Genomic DNA, 19,917 nt, shown 5'->3' with positions numbered 1-19,917 from the left:
GTGTTAGAATAGCATAATAGAATAGGGAGTAGGGAGGAAGAGAGAGACCAAAAACTCGTAAACCGTTGCTCGGGTCAAACGGTTTAGCAATTCAATTGCTTGGGCCAACGTTTTTTTTTTAACAAAGTCAATGTTATTTTTTCATATATATATATATATATATATATATATATATATATATATATATATATATAGAGAGAGAGAGAGAGAGAGAGAGAGAGAGAGAGAGACGTTAATTGACCAAAAACCTGTAAATCGTAGCTCGGGTCAAACGGTTTAGCAATTCAATTGCTCAGGTCAACGTTTTTTTTTTTTTGACAAAGTCAATGTTATTTTTTCATAAAAAGTGGTCCAATCCAAAATCGAACCCAGAACTATGACCAATTCCTAGTTTGAATGGTCTGATTGTCCGATTTGGTTTGGTTTTTATTTTTTGGGTTAGCTGTTCCCATTGGTTTATAAGTAGTTTCTGCCCAATCTCAAGATGTTTGAGAGAGTCGGGATCTCCTGCCCACATTTGCTCATGTAACATTGCAGCTACACATGGAGGATATCTCATTCTCTTGCATAGTATTATGCAGGGGAGATGTTCTCAATTCACGGGGGTAGTGTATTGTAGTAGACGTGGGCAGGAGATCCCACGTCTATTTGAGAGGGTCTCATCCAAAATATCCATTTCATAAAGTCCATATTTTCTAAAAAAAATCTAGATAGGCTTTAAAAATTGATTTATAAGACTGAGCATCCCATATTTGGGTGCTCCAATTATTCAAGGCATAATTGATAAAAAGGCTTTGAATAACATTACAACTAAAATTAAGAAGAAAGCTTAGGGTTGGAAATTGAAAACTCCTTTTAAAGATAAAAGAGTTATCCTTACCAAATAATTTTTGGATATGGTTCTTCTATTTACAAGGTGCCAACTAGCTAGTCGGTAAGGCCTCTTGGTGGTTGTAACTGAGAAACTTGGAACCATATCCCACCTACACCTGGGTTGGGGGTTTATGGGCTTAGAGGATGGGGCACCCCTGTTGTGTAAAAAAAAAAAAGAAAGAAAAAAAAATAAAATGTAATTCTTTTATTTCAAATGTTGTTCAAATGAACATTTCCCTTAAAAAGATTAATAAAATTCAAAGTCTGTTTTTTTAGGTCCAAGAGAAGGCATGGGAGCAATTGTAGGACAAGTTAGAAAAGGCTTTGCAAATTAGTGACTTTTATTTTTGGGAAAATCATTAAGAACCCCTGGAGTTTCTAAAAAATCTATAAGGAGTATTTCTCCCCTTTATATTATTGCTTTCATACTTGAATTTGAGGGAAAATCAAGAATTTTGTTGATTCTTTAAAATGAAATCAAAATAAGACAAATTGAGCCCTCCATTGTTAACTTCTTGCTGAATTGTATAAGTGCTCATAAATGGAATTCTTTTGTGTATTAAATAACTACACAACATGTTTGATATCTATCTATTAGAGATTACCCACATGTCTAAGACTTTGAATAGACATCTATAAATCACAAAACTTAATGAATTGTAATTGTAATTGCATGGAGATAGTTGGACAAGTTTAACTACTCTAGACACTTGGAGCTACATGTTGATTTGTAAATAAATTACAATTTACTTGAAATCTATAAGAAGTGGCAATAGATCTCTAATGCTTTTAGACTTTTTCTTGACTTAAAATACCTCTCTCTTTGTAAATTGATACCATTTTTATTTCATTCCATTCTCCCTCATTACATCATATGTTTAATGTATTTTTTGTTTCTCATCATTAAATTTCACTAATTAAGTTCACGAATAACAATTTTAATAGTGATGATGCGCAATCCGGCCAGTCTTAGCTGTCAGCAATCTTGCCTCTGAACCGAGTAACAGGGAATCTGAAACGGAGGAGATGAGGAAGCTCCGGGGAGGGCCCGGTGTAAAGGCTTCGAAGCTTAAGTTAGAATCTTTCAAAGGCAAGATAAACCAGATAGCGCGAAGTTTGCATACCTCCTCTTTGGGGGTGGAGAGCCTTTTATAACCACCTTGCACACTCACTCCTAGACTCCAGTTAGGTCGGAATGAGTATTTCTGTACTTCTGCCAGTTCGGGCGTCATCGCCTCTGCTGGGGCAGAACCGTCACTGCTCCTTTTGTCGGAGCCGTCTCTGTAACTGGAGGCAGTGGTGACAGGTGACGGTGGCAGTTGGCCGTTGGAAATGCGGCCGTCAAGCGTCAGATCCCAAGTCAGTCAGGTGCGCCGCCCCTGGATACGGACTCCTTCGGTGTCAGGTACGGCGTGGTTCGTCCAGTTCAATGCTCCGGAAGCGAAGTGCCTGGAGTGGTGCGTGAGGCAAAGTCTCGAGATCGGATAAGGGGAGGCCCCGAAATGTCATAAGACGGGCCAGTTCGGGTCTCTGCTTTGCGTGACTCGGGGTCAAAGGGAGAGTTTGGGCTCCTCGCAGGAAGTCCGATCACTAAGTAGGGAGCTCGGGCACCTTGCAGAGAGTTCGACCACTAAGTAGGGAGCTCGGGCCTCTTGCTAGGGAGTTCGAACTCTAAGTAGGGAGCTTGGGCCTCTTGCTAGGGAGTTCGAACTCTAAGTAGGGAGCTCGGGCACTAAGTAGGGAGCTCGGGCCTCTTGCTAGGGAGTTCGAGCTCTAAGTCGGGAGCTCGGGCACTAAGTAGGGAGCTCGGGCCTCTTGCTAGGGAGTTCGAGCTCTAAGTAGGGAGCTCGGGCACTAAGTAGGGAGCTCGGGCCTCTTGCTAGGGAGTTCGAGCTCTAAGTAGGGAGTTCGGGCCTGCTGGTCCATTCCCTTTGGCGTTTGTACCCTCGGTATGCTGTCTTGAGTGTCGAGCTACTTGCCTTTTTTGCCACGTGCCGTGATTTGCGAGGTCGGGCCAAATGTTCCTTCATCAATTGCCCCCCACTCCTCGTGCTAAGGTCTTGCCCTGGCGCGGGGAGTTCGCAAGGTGTCAGGTAGATTTGTCCTGTTCTTTGAATCTTGGTTCTGCTGGCGCGAGGTGCGTTGTCAGGGTTTATTGGGTTTCTTCGAGTGTCCATTTATGCGGGAAGCGTGTTGGCCTGTCTAAATGCTGATAGATGTGGCGGTGCGCGCACGTTGCTTTCGAAATTTCAAAAAAAGGGCGCGCCACTTGGGGGCGCGAAAGTGGGTGTTTTTTCAAAATTGAAAAAGACGTGTCGCTGCCGTTTTTTTTTTTTTTTTTTTTTCTGAGACGTGCGCTGACGTTCCGTCAGTTTCGAAAAGATGCGCGTCGTCACTGTCAGTTTCAGAAAGACGTGCGCCAATCACGTCTCGGTCTCGGGCGACGTGCGGTCAGGGCGGCCGTAGGCCGTCGGATTGGCTTTGATCTGAGCCGTTGCCTTTTGGTCACTGTGAGCATAAATAGCGGGGGGGACCCCGGTTTGTTGTCGTTTTTGTATTTCTCTCGAGCTCGCGTCTGAGTTTCAGCTCGCATCCAGTTCGCGTCCAAGTTTTTTCAGTTCGCGCTCAAGGTCTTCCGTTCATCCGAGCTCCGGTGGTCTACAGCTTTCGTCCGGGTGAGTACTTTCTTGGGTCTCGTCACTCCCAATGTCTAGCTCGGATGGTTCAGATAGTCATTTTAGCGGGTCTGGTGCAGGTTCTACGAACCAAGTTGCATCCCCTGATAGCCTTAGCGAGCCGGAGGTAGAGCTCGAGGAAGGGTTCGAGCCTGTAGGCCGTGGCGCTTCGGGTAGTTTGGCGTCCACCTCTCGTCGGGGTCGGATGTTAGACAAGTTCGGCCCTTCGACCATGACGCCCGAGGGGATCCAATCCCTCATCACTTACTATAACTTGCCCGAGGAGTATGCTTATTTCATACCTTCGGGTAGCTTTCCTTGGGAACACGGTCCTGATGAGATCGTAATATTCTAGGAGCAGCTCGCCGCGGGGCTACGATTGCCTTTCCACCCCCTCTTCGTCGAAGTCTTGAACCACTTCGGCGTGACAGTCGGCCAGCTTCACCCGAACTCCATTCGGAACTTGGTGGGGACAATCTCCCTTTTCTGTGACGAGAGCTTTCCGTTGGACTTGGAGATTTTTTCTTCAATCTTGATGCTCAAGAAGCAAGCGGGTCCTCTCCCCGGGCGCAGGTGGGCTTATTACCTGTCTCCTCGCCCGGGTTTTAAGCTTTTACACGAGCTCCCCAACAAGGTCCCAGCATGGAAGCGGGACTATTTCGTGGTGCGAAGTGTGCTAGGGTGGCCTTTTCAGACCGGGTGGGGGATGGCTGCTCCCGACTCCGGGGTTACGCTTGACAAAGAAACGGCGAAGGGCCTCCGGCAATGGGCGCGGCTTGGGCTGAAGTGTGAACAGTATCTGACAGAGGCCAAGCTCATTGCGGCCGTCCTGAGCTCGGGTAGGTCCTTCACTTAGAGACTCTTATCTTGCTGTCTTTCTTGCCTTTTACTGGTGGCGAACTTCTTTTCGCAGGTGTGATGGATTCGCGAGGGACCCGAGGTGGGCACTTGTTTCAAGGTATGAAGAGGAGAAAGCGGGTTGCCAAGCGAACTCGCGCCGAGGTGCCTCAGGATGCGGAGCCCGAGGTGCCGGGCTACCAGCCATAAGATCCGCCCAGGGGGCCCGAGATGGTCCCTCCGATGCAGGAGCCGGCGGGGGGCCCTTATGCTGAGACTACGTACATAGGGGCTCCTACATACTCTGGTGCTCCTGCTTACTCCGAGTCTGCTCATACGCGAGCTGGTCCCTCGGGCTCGGGGGCCCCGGGGGATTTCAGGAGCGTGTTGACGCCGACCCATGCTCTTCAAAAGAGTAAAGAGGCCATCTTCCCCGAGGAGGTCGCGGCATGGACTGGTCTCCCTCTGCATCAAGTGGCCTGCCGTGCCGTTACCCATGTCATGGTGGTAAGTGCTCCTTTTTTAGCTCTTTGGCTTTTGTTTCATTGGTTCTGTTGATCATTCGGTCTCTTTTGGCAGGTGAATTCTTCCATTCACGCCTTGGCGGCTCAGGTGGAGAGGAGCTCGAGGCAGGCACGAGCTGCCGAAGAGGCTCGTTGTGCGGCTGAGGAAGCCGCCCGTGCTGCTGAAGAGACTGCTCGTGCTGCTGAAGAGACTGCTCGTGCTGCTGAAGAGACTGCTCGTTTTTCCCGGATCAGGCAGGCGAGGTCTCAGAGAGATGCCGAGGCCATGGGAGTGGTGGTGAAGCACATGGCGGACTTAAGGCTGTATCTGCAGCATCAGGTCGAGTATCTTCAGGAGGACATCAGGGAGAGGACGCAGATCTTTTCCCAAGGTATCGAAGATGCCAAGAAGAAGGCCGTCGAAGAGTACATCGCTTCGCCGGGTTTTGATGATTTGATGGTGGATTCATATAGGAGGGGTTTTAAACTAAGCCGGTGGATGATCCAGAATACATACCCCGAGCTCGATATTAGCGCCATATCCACTTCGCGCATAACTCAGGAAATGGCTAATGTTGCTGACGCCGAGCCAGACTCTGAGGGCGAGGCAGGGCCTTCGGGTTTTGTCGAAGTGCCTTTTGACGATGATGAAATAGCTCCTGGCTTTTAAACACGTTTCTTTTTTTTTTTTGGTACTGCTCTAGCTTTTGGAATGGAAGGATTTGTTTAAGTGCTGAGCATATTTGCCGAACTGAGCATATTTGCCGAACTTCATGTATTTGTCGAACTGACTATTCGTTCGGTCTGTTTTCTGCCTAAGTTAACCGCACTCGCGCGAGCTGTTTTCTTTGCTTGCTTGTGCCGAGATTCCTTCGTTAGCTTGGCATCCTAGCCCGTAGGCCTTGGCGGTGATTTTACCCATTTTGCTTGGCAGTCTATAGGTAGTATCGCCTTAGGTTGACAACGTTCCATGCTCAGGTACTTGTTTTCCCTCTAGGGTTTCGAGCTCGTATTCCCCCCCGAGTGCTTTCTTTACTCTGTAGGGTCCTTCCCAATTTGGTCCAAGTTTCCCTACGCCGGGTTCGGGCACCATGACCCTACGGAGAACCAGGTCGCCGACGCGGAAGTTCCTCTTCTTAATCTGGCGTTATAGTACCAAGCTACCTTTTGCTGGTAGGCCGCAGTTCGGATGTGCGCGAGGTCTCTTACCTCGTCCAGTAGGTCGAGGTTGGTGCGTAACTCGCCTTCGTTTGTCTGTTCGTCGTATGCTTCTAGTCGCAGCGTAGGTACTTCGATTTCCACCGGGATTACCGCCTCGGTGCCGTAGGTGAGGTTAAAGGGGGTCTCTCCTGTGGCGGTTTTTTCCGTGGTTCAGTGAGTCCATTGAACACTTGGTAGCTCGTCTGCCCACAACCCTTTAGCTCGGTCTAGTCGTGCTTTCAGTCCGCGGAGGATGGCTCTGTTCATTACTTCTGTTTGGCCATTTGCCTGCGGGTGTGCGACCGACGTGAAGTTCTGACTAATTCCCATACTTTGGCACCATTCTTGGAACTTGATATCCTCAAACTGTTTGCCGTTGTCGGAGATCAGTACCCGAGGTAGCCCGAAACGACATACTATGTTCTTCCAAAAGAAGTTCTGTACGTTTCGGGCTGTAACTATTGCCAGAGGTTCAGCTTCTATCCACTTTGTGAAGTAATCTACTGCCACCACTAGGAGTTTTCTCCCGCTTGTCGCTGGTGGGAATGGCCCCAGAAGGTCGATGCCCCATTGGGCGAAGGGCCATGGATTGGTGAGGTATTTGAGGTCGGCAGCGGGCTGATGGTGGATATTGGCATGCTTCTGACACTTGTCGCATTTTCTGACGAGCTCGGTGGCCTCTGTCTTCATCGTTGGCCAGTAATATCCTTGTCGAAGTGCTTTTTGGGCGAGGGCTCTGCCTCCCAGGTGTCCGCCACACAAGCCTTCATGAGTGTCGCGGAGTACTAGCTCGGTTTCGGCTGGGCGCAAGAATCGCAGGTAGGGGAGCGTGTAGGATCGTCGGTACAACCGTTCGTCTATCATGATGTATTTGGCTGCCTGGCGCTGCACCCTCTTGGCTGCGTTGCGGTCCGCGGGGAGGGATCCGTCTTGCAGGAAGCTCGCGAGTGGGTTGATCCAGCTCGGCTCTGCTTCAGAGACGGGAGCGACCTCTTCTGCCCCACCGAGAATGCTGGGCCGAGGTAAGTCCTCTACATACACGGTTCTCATGGCGTTGTGGCTCGTGCTGGCTAGTCGGGACAGGGCGTCGGCCTCAGTGTTCTCTGACCTCGGGATTTGCTTGATGAAATGTGACTGGAAGTTGAGCAGAGCCTCCTTTACCTTTGCCAAGTATGCAATCATTGTGAGCTCGCGCGCTTCGTATTCGCCTGTAACTTGGTTGACCACGAGCTGAGAATCACTGCAGATAACTACGTGCTTTGCTCCAACCCTGTGCGCGAGGTTCAGCCCGGCTATCAGTGCCTCGTACTCCGCCTCGTTGTTGGAAGCCGCGAACTCAAAGCGTAGTGCGTATTCCAACTTTGTTCCGCTCGGGCCGCGTAGCACTATTCCAGCCCCGCTGCCTTGCTGGTTCGAGGAGCCATCTACGTGAAGGATCCATGGCTCATCATCCCAGTTCGCGCTTGGTCTAACCAGGAGAGATGCTACACTGGCTGTTACTTCACGGGGTTCGGACTCGATTGGCTTGGAAGCTCCGACCTCGCCCGAATTGGGGATCTCGGGCTCGACCGGCTAAGGGGCTTCGAGGCTAAACGTGCATTCTGCGATAAAATCTGCCAAGGCTTGAGCCTTAATAGCGGTTCTTGGCTTGTACTGGAGGTCATACTCGCTGAGTTCGATGGCCCATTTCGTCAGTCGACCGGAAACTCGGGTTTGAGTAAAACTTGTCTCAGAGGTTTGTCGGTCAGGACGATGACGGTGTGAGCCTGGAAGTACGGGCGGAATTTCCGAGCTGTTATCACCAGTGCATATGCTAGCTTTTCTATCTGCGGGTACCTTGTCTCTGCTCCCTGCAAAATTTTACTAACATAGTATATGGGTCGCTAGACCCGGTCTGTTTCCTTTATTAGTACCGAACTGACCACCTCGTCGCTTGCCGAGAGGTACAGTTCTAAGACCTCGTCCTCCTCGGGCCGGGCTAAGGTTGGCACACTGGCGAGGTAACCTTTTAGCTCGTCAAACGCGAGCTGGCAGTCTTGGGTCCACTTGAACCTTTTGCCTTTGATTGCTTTGAAGAAAGGTAGGCAGCGGTTTGCTGACTTGGACATGAAGCGGCTTAGAGCGGCTATGCGGCCGTTTAGCCTCTGAACTTCTTTTACTTTCCGAGGTGGTCTCATATCTAGGATGACTTTTATCTTGTCCGGGTTGGCCTCAATACCGCGCCGATTGACAATGTAGCTTAGGAATTTGCCCGAGGTGACGCCAAAGACACATTTGTTGGGGTTCAATTTCATGCTAAACTGACGCAGGATTTGGAAGACAGAATCTAAGTCTTGTATTAATTTTTGTGAAAATTGTGTCTTGACGACCATGTCGTCTACATAACATTCTATCTTTGTGCCAATCAGGGGTCGAAACAGCCTATTTACAAGTCTTTGGAAGGTCGCCCCGGCATTTTTTAATCCGAAGGGCATGACCTTGTAACAGTACAGGCCGAACTCGGTTATGAAGTTGGTTTTTTCCTCATCGGACTGGTCCATCCGGATTTGGTTGTAGCCTGAGTAGGCGTCCAGGAAGCTTAGCAACTCATGTCCCGAGGTCGTGTCCACTAGGCGGTCAATTCTGGGGAGGGGGAAGCAATCTTTCAGGCAAGCTCGGTTCAGGTCGGTGTAGTCGACGCACATGCGCCACTTGCCGTTCGCCTTTTTTACCAGCACAGGGTTGGCCACCTAGCTCGGGTAATGGACTTCCCTTATGAAGTCTGCTGCGAGGAGCTTCTCGACCTCCTCGTCGACCGTCCTCCAGCGTTCTGGGGCTAAGTTGCGTTTCTTCTGTCTAACGGGTCTGACAACAGGGTCAGTGTTAAGTTTGTGAGTTATAAGGCCAGGGTCAATACTGGGCATATCGGCCGTGGACCCTGCAAAAATATCTAAATTTTGAAGTAAAAAACTCACCAGTTCGGTCCGTAGGGGTTCCTCGACGGAAGCACCGATCTGGAGTGTGCGATCTGGGTCCGTAGCCGAAGTCGGGATTGCGACTGTTTCTTCTGTGGGCGAAGCTCGTTCCTCGCCTTGCTCCGCAGGCCGCTCCAGTTCGAGGTCATCGGCTGCTTTGGTTTTTCCCTTCAGGGCGGCAACATAACACTTGCGGGACTCGAGCTGGTCGCTCCGCGCTACCCCCACACCGAAGTCCGTAGGGAACTTCATGGCCAAATAGTAGGTGGAGACCACCACCCGTAGGATATGCGTGATCGGACGCCCTATTATGGCATTGTATGGGGAGGGGTCGCGACCAACCAGGAAATCATGGTTGAGTCTGACCGCACAAGGCCATGTGCCGACTTCCACAGGTACTGTTATTTTTCTGAGGGGCCTGACTTCCTCTCCGCTGAAACCCACCAGGGGGGTGTTCGCGGGCTTCAGTTCGCTCCTCTGTAATTGTAGCTGGTCAAATGCTAATTTAAAGAAGATGTCCGCCGAGCTGCCCGAATCTACGAGTGCGCGTCTGACCTCGAAGTCACTGATCCTTAGCTTAATGACAAGCGCGTCATCGTGGGGGTAGCGGACTCCTCGCGCGTCGTCCTCCATGAAGAAGATTGGTTCTTCGGTCTTTGGTCTCTTTGGAGGGTTCCACTCCTCGAGGGCCGCTTCGTGAACTGAAGTCCGGGCTGCTGCCGAGGTACACCCTGCTACCACCGAACCTCCCACAATTACATGGATGGTTCCCCGAACTGGCCTCTCCACCGGAGGCTGTCGCTGCAATGGTTCGGCAGGTCTGCTGGTAGGTTCGGGGGTATCCTTTTCGTGCTCCCCTGGCCGATCTGCCTTATTGTTATTATTGTTGTGCTGTACAAAGTTTCTCAAGTATCCGCGACGGATGAGTCCTTCTATCTAGTCCCGGAGATTATTACAGTGCTCGGTACTATGACTATGGTCTCTATGGAAACTACAATACAAATTCTTATTTCTTTCCTTCGGATTTCCCTTTAGGCGAGGTGGCCACTTCACGTATGGGGCGTCCTTGATCATCATTAAGATCTCGGTTCGCCTTGTGTTCAGTGGCGTGTAATCCGTCCGAACTGCTAGGGGAGCTCGGAACGACTGGTTCGGCTTCGGCTCTCGGGCCGGGTTTTTCCGGTCGATTGGGTTAGAGGGCTCGCCTTCCCTCTTTCTTTTCTCGTTTCCACCCTCGGTTCGTTGGTTGATTTCTTCCTCTGTCCTCATGAACTTGTCCGCAAGCTTGAGGAATTCGGCCACGGTTGCGGGCTGGTTAGCCACCATGTGCCATTTGAATTCTTTGTGCGTTACCCCTCTTTTTGCCGCCGCGAGCTGCACCGCGGGGTCTAACCGCGGTATCTGCAAGCATGCTTCGTTGAATCACTTGATGTAGCCCCGTATGGATTCTCCTTCCCTTTGGACTACTCCGAAGATGCTTTCCTCTGCTCTGGGGCACCGTTTGCTGGTGACAAAGTGTGCGGTGAAGACCTGCACGAACTGAGCCCAGCACTTTATCAACCCGGGGGCCAGGTTCCTGTACCAAGTGCGGGCTACCCCCCGGAGGGTGGTGGTGAAGGCCACGCACATGCATGATTCGCTGGCCCTGGCGAGGTGCATTTGGGACTGAAAAGCGTCAACGTGGTCGTTCGGGTCGAAGGACCCGTCATACTTGTCCAGAGGTGGGAGCTTGAAATCTCTGGGCAAGGGGACTGCCAGGAGTTCTGAGGCGAGGGGGGAGGGAACTGAGAGAATCGGGGTAACTCCTACCTCATCCGAGCTCGTCTCTTCTTTGCCTCTGAGCTCTAACAGGACATGGGTGGCGGTTCGGCGACTTCGCCGGTGCCTTCGCTGTTGAGTGGGCCTTGTACTTGCGCTACTGGCCTTCGTGTTGCCGAGCTCGATGGGCCCGGAATGCTGGTAGTCTGCTGCTGCCAGTGCGCCGAATCGATTTTCCGTGAGTGGGAACTCGGGCTTGGAGCGCCGAGGTGCCGATCTCGTGGGCGAGGTGTCCGACCTGCCTGCAAGCTGCAAGGCGGGGATGATTTTTTTCTCTCTTCGGCCTGGGGACGAGGCCTGGCTATTAGGGGGGTTTTGGGGCCTGGAGGCCTTGCCTTGGTGGGGGCGTCCATCCTGCGGGGAGGCCTTGGCCGACCTCGGAGCAGGGTGGCGAGGTGGAAGTAGTGGTTGGTTCAGTGGCAGTTGGGGGAACTGCTGTTGATAGTGATACTCGGAGATGTTGTGTAGCACTTGGTGCTGGTGAAGCTGGTGCTGCTGAAACTGTTGCATTTGGGCTTTTATTGCCCGCATGCACTGCATCAGGTCGTCCAACCGGTTTTGGCTGGCTGCTAGGGGGACGGCAGTCGGTTCGGTAAAGGTTGTCTCAATAGGGGGAGGAAAGGGGATGCTTGTGGCAGGAAGGTTTACGGGCGCCACTGTTTGTGGCGCATTCAAACTGGGGATTCCATCCACCGAAAGGGGGATGGTGAACTGTCCAACGCACACCACGGGAACTTGAAGCTGTTCCCCGGTGGTGTTTGTCTCTGTGCCGCGTCCGGCGTTGCTGGAAGAGGCCATGAGTGTTGGGTTTTTTGAAGAAGAAAAGGGGAGGCTTTTGGAAGGGTATGAGAGTTTGGAGGGAGACTTTTTGAAGCTTTCCCACCGACGGCGCCAATTGATGATGCGCAATCCGGCCGGTCTTAGCTGTCAGCGATCTTGCCTCTGAACCAAGTAACAGGGAATCTGAAACGGAGGAGATGAGGAAGCTCCGGGGAGGGCCCGATGTAAAGGCTCCGAAGCTTAAGTTAGAATCTTTCAAAGGCAAGATAAACCAGATAGCGCGAAGTTTGCATACCTCCTCTTTGGGGGTGGAGAGCCTTTTATAACCACCTCGCGCACTCACTCCTAGACTCCTGTTAGGTCGGGAATGAGTATTTCCGTACTTCTGCCAGTTCGGGCGTCATCGCCTCTACTGGGGCAGAACCGTCACTGCTCCTTTTGTCGGAGCCGTCTCTGTAACTGGAGGCAGTGGTGACAGGTGACGGTGGCAGGTGGCCGTTGGAAATGCGACTATCAAGCGTCAAATCCCAAGTCAGTCAGGTGCGCTGCCCCTGGATACGGACTGCTTCGGTGTCAGGTACGGCGTGGTTCGTCCAGTTCAATGCTCCGGAAGCGAAGTGCCTGGAGTGATGCGTGAGGCAAAGTCTCGAGGTCGGATAAGGGGAGGCCCCAAACTGTCATAAGACGGGCCAATTCGGGTCTCTGCTTTGCGTGACTCGGGGTCAAAGGGAGAGTTCGGGCTCCTCGCAGGGAGTCCGATCACTAAGTAGGGAGCTCGGGCACCTTGCAAAGAGTTCGACCACTAAGTAGGGAGCTTGGGCACTAAGTAGGGAGCACGGGCCTCTTGCTAGGGAGTTCGAACTCTAAGTAGGGAGCTCGGGCCTCTTGCTAGGGAGTTCGAGCTCTAAGTAGGGAGTTCGGGCCTGCTGGTCCCTTCCCTTTGGCGTTTGTACCCTCGGTATGCTGTCTTGAGTGTCGAGCTACTTGCCTTTTTTGCCACGTGCCGTGATTTGCGAGGTTGGGCCAAATCTTCCTTCATCAAATAGTATGAAAACTTATCTATTGAAAATCAACTTGGAAATAAAACCAGTTTTTACGTATGATAAATAAGAAAAAAATATTAATGATAGAAAGGGAATAAAAAATTTAAAACAGCCTTAGCAATGAAACCACATTCATGTTTGTTAGATGATGGAAATGGAATATAAAAATTACGAAAATAGAAAATTAATGTCTATTCCATCACCCTACTAAACAAATCAAATGATTCAATGGTTTGATTAGTTGGATTACCATGTTGTTGGTCAAGTCAATGGTTTTTTTATAGACAAGCAATTTGGTGGAAAATGAACCTAAAATCTAGGTCAAGTAACAATTCAGTTAGTCTAATCGGTCTCTAGGAAAGCAATGGTTCAATTAACACAATCAATTGGAAATATTGATATAAGCTATAAAGTAAGAAGATTTTATACAAGTTTTTAGGTTGAAAGGCAATAAATCACCAATATATATTTACAATTATTGTTGTTTTTTGTTATCATTCGAAATTGCCATGTGCAACTTTTTAGTGATAGGTTTGGATTAGATAATAGGATCCAATTAAAAATCAGATCGGATTTAGATCCCCCTATCCGATCCGAGATCAGATCCTATAACACACACTGTGTTTATTTATAAATATATTATTTTTATTGCATTTTTGTAAATCTATTATATTATTTATTTTTTATAAATAAACATGTATATATATGATCAAAATAGTTGAAAAGATACTTGTATTTTTTTTGTATTTCTTTATTTAAATTATTACATTTTATTTGTCTTTTAATAATTTATTTATTTAAAAAAAATCAAATCAAAACAGATTAGATCTGAAGATATGACAGTCTCATCTTATTCGAATTAAAATCCATATTTATGAAATTTAATCGGATCATCTCCCCCTTAACAATATCAGGTCATAATCGAATATACTCTAATTAGAATCTGATCCAATCCATTTGCAATCCTAATCAAAACCCGGCCTCCATGCGAAAGAATAACCAAGGCGAGATATTGTTGTAGAAGAAACAGCCATGCCAATATCTTCGGTCCTCGTTTCCAACCGACCTCTCAGATCCTGCCATGCATATCAAGTAGGATCCGACCCCATTATGATAAATTTCGAGCTCAAAAACATGTTGCTGAACACCCCTTCATCCCCGTACAATTTTTATTCATGGCAAATTCAATTCAAAGAGTTGCGTAGCAGAGTCAATTTATAAATACCGTCCTATGGTAGATCTCTCACTGTTGGAGTTAAGAAAAAAATGTAAATTTATATGCTTATAAAAAAAAAATGTAAATTTATAAAGAAATATTCACTTGAAATCCACGGATGCCCATCACTCTCCCTTTCTTAACTTCAACTTCATTTGATCGTCCATTTCATTGCTTTCAATCCGATGTTGACTTGGTCAGTCGAACTGTTCAAATTGTTACTTGGTCAGGATTCTGGATTCAATTCTGTCAAGATCTGTTAAACGATCAAAAAATTGTTTAGTCAAGAACCATTTGACCCAATGACCTGCGATTCAATTGGTGACGTGGCATGGTCTGAACCATTCACCCACGACCCGGAGGCAAAAACGATTTGGCCTCCAGCTCGGATTTTAAAACATAAGTCCATCTTATAATAAGCAATTACACATGGGTTCGGCTATAAATTGCTTTAATTAGTATCCTTCTTACTTTTACTTTTCAATCCCCAATCTTTTTTTTTTTGACATTTTAGAGAGATTTTTTATTTTCATTTTTATTTTAATTATAATAAGCAATTACACATGGGTTCGGCTATAAATTGCTTTAATTAGTATCCTTCTTACTTTTACTTTTCAATCCCCAATCTTTTTTTTTTTTGACATTTTAGAGAGATTTTTTATTTTCATTTTTAGGGTAAATTGCTAAAACCTGCCCTGAAGTTTGGACAGTTGCAAAAACCTCCCCTTAACTTTATGACACAGTTGTAAATAGACCATCTCTATTATAATCCTCTAAAAAGAGACATAAAATATCCAAAATACCCATACAGTTACTATTGAGTCTGATTTCGGTAGAAAAAATAGTATAACTTTATGAAACCCAAAGAAACGGAGAATTTAAAATTGCTTATTTACCTTTGAGTGATTAGAAGGTGATGTGGTTCAATCTGCTCGGGTCTTGGTAAGAGGGTGAATTATGGTGCGAGCTTTGCCTAGAGTCCTGCAAGAGAGAGAAGTTAGAGTGTCCGGGTTGTGAGACTAGGCGTAAGAACTCCGACGGTCAAGTTAGTGTTGAGGTAGACGACCTGAAAGAGAACTTCGAGCAAAGAGAGCAAAGTAGATAGCTTATTCTTTTTTCTAAGAGCGTACCTAGCGAGGGAGAATTTCTTCCCTTTTATATAGATGAGGAATGATCAAGGTGCCTCCAAAATTCTCAGAAGTAACGAACCTTGATGGCCGGATTCTTAGGGATTCTTGGGAGCGTTCATTGGACAGGCCACTTATCGTTTCCCTAAGAGGCGGGGAGACTCCTACTATTACCACTAAGTGTACAACATGCCTCAAAGATCTTAGAAGCATTGAATGCTTTGAAACTCATTCCTTATGCTGATGTGGCAGGTCAACTTTATTAGGCTGGAGAGCCGATTTGGGGGCTGGCTGTTTAGGTGTCCCGAGGTGTTTAAGGCGAAACTGAGGCCTTGGTGGCCCACTCGGGCTGTCTTCGATGACCTCCTAGTAAGGGTGCTCACGGTTCAGTTGGGATACTTTTTGGAATTGAACCAGTAGTACCGGTTTTTGGAAAATCGGAACTGAACCGAAGCCAATCGGTTAATCGGTTGACCGGTTCAGTTAACCATTGGTTCGATTCATCAGCTTTTTGATTTTTTAGTTTTTACAATATAAATTATAAAAATATATAATAAAAATTTATAAATATATAAAATATTATATTTTAAATAATAAATAATAAATAGTATACTATAAATATATAAATTTATATATAATGCATATTTATTAATTTATAATACATAAATATATATAAAATATATAGATATATATGTATACCAGTCAGTTCGATTAACCGCCGGTTTTTTATATTGGTTAACCGAAACCGAACCAGTATCTTCGGTTTTTTAAAAACACCGAACCGACCAATTCTGTTAACCGATTTTTCGGTTCAATTTCAATTGATTTTTTTGATAGGTTCGAAATTTTCATTTTTTTTCTCACCCCTACCTCCCAAGATTTCTTGATAAAACGCAAGTTCACTCTAATGGCAAATGAGTCCCGACCTTTCTTTATTGCATGTTCCGAGGTTCCCAAGATGATATGTGGTATCAAGTGATTGGTGTACCGGTTTTGCCCCTCTTCATAAGGCTTCGTTTGGTTTGTGGGAATATTTGGGTGGGATGGGATGGGAAAGTGTGAAAATTTACACTTCCATTGTTTGGTCCATGGGATGGGAAAAGCATTATTCATCATCTCCTACCTTCAGACAGTGCCACCGAAGACAGTAGTTCAGACTAACAGGTAGCAGTAGATCGTTTGGACTATAGAGAAACCTAATTTTCCTATTTGGAAGAAGAAAAAGGAGGAAGGGGAGTGATTGTTCATCATCTCCTACCTTCGAACTAATAGGTCGCAGCAAACCAAACCCCCATCTCTCTCCATTTCTAAATCTTACTCGCATATTCCTCTCCTCCCTCCATCCTATTCTCCGTTCGTTAATCCTCTGTCGAACGTCTCTGTTAGCGGTGAGGGAAGAAGTACACCAGAGTACCAGAGTCGTTGGTGAAATCTCACCGAACCAACTCCTGCTTCTGGGTTTGAATGGGGAAGGGGAGGTAGCAGATCGTCGATGGTTTTGGTGCGACTCCTCCATCTCCTACTTCTAGGTTCGAACATCTCTGTCACTGAAGCAACTCATGCTTCTGTGTTCTCCACACAAGTCGTTCCTCACTCCCTCTTTCTCAAATCTTTCCACCGGAACTGCACGGTTTTAGTGCGACTCCAAATCCACGGTTTTGAGATTTGACATCCCACATTTTTCTCATCCCAACTCTCTTTTTCCCTCAAAACAAATAAAATAAAAAAATTCCCTTTTTCTCGTCCCCATCCCACAAACCAAATGGAACCTAAGGGTTTGGGGTAATTATTCATATGTAACGACTTTAAAAATAAACATTTTGGTTAAATTAAATACAGAGTATTTTGAACATTTTCATGCAATCATGCCTCTTTTAGAGAAATCTATAAAAGATAAATTGTAAGAGGAGGCCAACTTGAGGACGATGATTGTAATTACCAAACTTTAAAAAAGTTTCACCAATTTACCCTAATATTTATTTTGGATAGCTTGGTTTCATTATTATCTACACCATAGCTTTTCTCCAGGCCTTTGGATCTTGTGAGAACAAGACAATAAAAGGAATACATCTCTGCAATTAGAAAGCCAAATGTTACAGTTGGGGCGTGGCTGGGAGGCTTGGCCTCTAGCACAGACATATAATAAGAACAATTGTACAACTCCAACTTTGTTTCTGTCTGTTTGTGTTGATTCCTGTACAAGACACCCACACACAAACAAAATAGCAATGGAGGAGAGACACCGTATGTGTATCAGATCACTGTATTGTGATAATGTGAATCGTCAAACAGAGAGAGAGAGAGAACATACTTTTGCCGGCTCCCGGCTTCATTTGCAGCAAGCCCTGACCTCCCATTCAAGCATTAAAACAAAACTCAAAACCAGCAATCTACAGATTCTTAAGTTCATTTACACATAAACAACCCAAAAAGTAATTTTCATTTCACAAACACCATCATTTCTTAGATCGAAGTTATTAAATAATAAAAAGGATAAAAGAGAAATCCAAGAAAATTCGTCAATAATAATGGGTATAACTATTACAGACTCTCTCGCATTACGAGATCTATATATATAAGAGATATGAAATCCAAGAACACAAGCGCGACAGAAAAAAAAAGGAAAAAGGAAAAATTAAGGTGATGAACAGATTAGAAAGCGTTTTCATCTGCCTCTGTTGTTAACATTCATCTTCTCGAAATAGCGAATCGAAAGGAGAGATAGGGAGAGTTGAACCTCGTCTTTTCCCCAATGAATTGGCGGTTTTGATGGAATTACCGGAGTCGGAAATGGAGACGAGAGAGAGGGAGTAGATGATGACGATGACGCCGCCCACGGAGACGGCGACAGTGATGGAGGTGGTTTTAAGAGGGGCCAGAGGCAGTGAGAATGGAGGCGACGAAAACCTCCGAGAGCAAGAACCACGGAACGGAGCTGTTGATTGCCGCAGCCGATGTTCGTCCAGTGTCGGGTGCAGACCAACTCCCACAACCGCTCATCCCGGGCCGTCCTATACCACTGTTTGTTAACGCAAGACGCGATCGCAAGCGACCGCGCGTCCAAGTGCTTCAGCACCTCGAAGAGCAGATCCTCATCGAGAAGCACAAACCCAACCTCTTGACTACTCTCCTCTTCCTCTTCTTCTTCGCTCCTTTTCTTTTTCCTCCTTTTCTCGTCATCAACCGTCGGATCTTCGCCGGTGACGAGTGCTCTCTTCATCTCGAAATACAACCAAAAAACAAAAAAAGAAAATCCAAAGGAAATTTTAAATCTCGGAAGTCTGGGTCTAGGAGGACTCTTCTCCCTCGCCTCTCTCTCTGCTCGCTGATTCCGTAGCTCTGCTCTGAAATTGGCTTTGATTTGATGACGACGGTCTGTCTGACGACGAGGGGTGCCACTGATGGTTTGTTTTTTCGAAGACGACAAGAGCAAAATAAATGCCCTTGAGTCCTTTCGTAAAGTAGCCAATTTAACTCGGTACCCCAGTCCCCAACTCCCAAACTTTTCAATAATTAATAAGTTGGCCTCGCACTGGCCGAAGATCACCCACTTTCACGTACGGTGGATTCTGCCTTAATTTCATTTTGAATAAAATAAAAGATGCCTAACAACCCTGAACTAGTGAATTGCATCAATGAACGGTGTTACTGTAATATACATACATAAAAAAAAAAGAGAAAAAAAATCGTAAATTAAACTAAAGTGAAAGGATATTTTGGTCAAAAGAAAGAGATAAGAATCCCAATATCGTTAAACTGTAACAAAATAATTAAATATTGAAGGATTAGAAGTTAAGAAGGGAACAAATTCTTCCGTTCCGTGCTGTGCTGGCGCCTGGCGGTCGCAGCCGAAGCATCCGTTTGTCACACACTGGGACATGATGCCTAATCACTGGTCATCGCCGCTCTTTATTATATCCTATCCACTAGTGCAGAGCAAAGCTGTGCCAAACAGCACTCTCTTTTCGTAGTTTAGTTACTTTTAGGAGTGATGACTGATGAGCCTTCAACCTTTTCTTATGTGGAATTTAGCGGCAACCTCTAGATTCTTTCCCGCTCCATCGACTGACACGCTGATGAACTTTTGGCACGAAGTAATATCGCTGGGATCCAAGTCGTCCAACAAAGTAACAATACAAGTCAAAACTCGGCAGTCCTCAAATCCAACGTCAATGGATTCTTGTGATTAAATAACTTGTTTGGTTACTTAAAGGCTTTATCGTCTCTGAGTCTCTCTCACCCCGCTTTAACTCCCATGTGATGTGATCCCACTTGCACGCCCACGCGCCCCGACGAGAGGCCAGCATGGCTGGGTGGGAATTGGACCTGGACTCCGCACTAACCTCTCTTTTGTCGTAGCTCACAATGTCTCTCACAAGTATTCTCACGACCGCCTGCTGTAAGCATCCCAACCTCCATTTTGCTAGCTTGGATTCAACTTCGGCCTTTTCTAGCCAATCAGGGTAAAATTGTCCTATCCCATGGTTTTGTTCTCTTTCAGATTCGTATTATGGCCGGGTCAATTACCCGATCTTTGGAAATAGTACGGAAAAAAAGTGGGTTAGATTGGATCGGATTTAAATCAGAGTATATTCAAATTCGATTCAACACTGTTTATATTGGATTTATACTATGAATTCTATCAATAAATCCGATCCAATTTAAAAATAATAATAAATTATTAAAAGAAAATTAAAATATATTAATCTAAATAAAATAAAAAACAAAAAATATAAGTATTTTTTAATTATTTTCATTATATATATGCATGTTTTTTATAAAAATAAATAATTTAACAAATTTATAAAATATAATATAAAAAATGTATTTATAAATAAATAAATAACATATATATGTATTATATATATATATATATTTATTTATAAAGTCA

General features: G+C 46.2%; 1 pseudogene across 1 annotated transcript; it reads right to left on the bottom strand.

The window, feature by feature from the left end:
* Nucleotides 1–17,393: 17,393 nt before the first annotated feature.
* On the bottom strand, nt 17,394–18,478 carry LOC104607358 (F-box protein GID2 pseudogene; annotated as a pseudogene). Its single transcript, XR_016076101.1, has one exon. The product of XR_016076101.1 is annotated as an F-box protein GID2 pseudogene (transcript).
* Between the last annotated feature and the right edge of the window lie 1,439 nt (nt 18,479–19,917).

Source organism: Nelumbo nucifera, chromosome 5 (assembly GCF_055504915.1).
Source record: "Nelumbo nucifera cultivar China Antique chromosome 5, China Antique-T2T, whole genome shotgun sequence".
Lineage (NCBI taxonomy): Eukaryota > Viridiplantae > Streptophyta > Magnoliopsida > Proteales > Nelumbonaceae > Nelumbo > Nelumbo nucifera.
The sequence above is the reverse complement of the archived record's forward strand: the minus strand, read 5'-3'. Positions and strand labels throughout refer to the sequence as shown.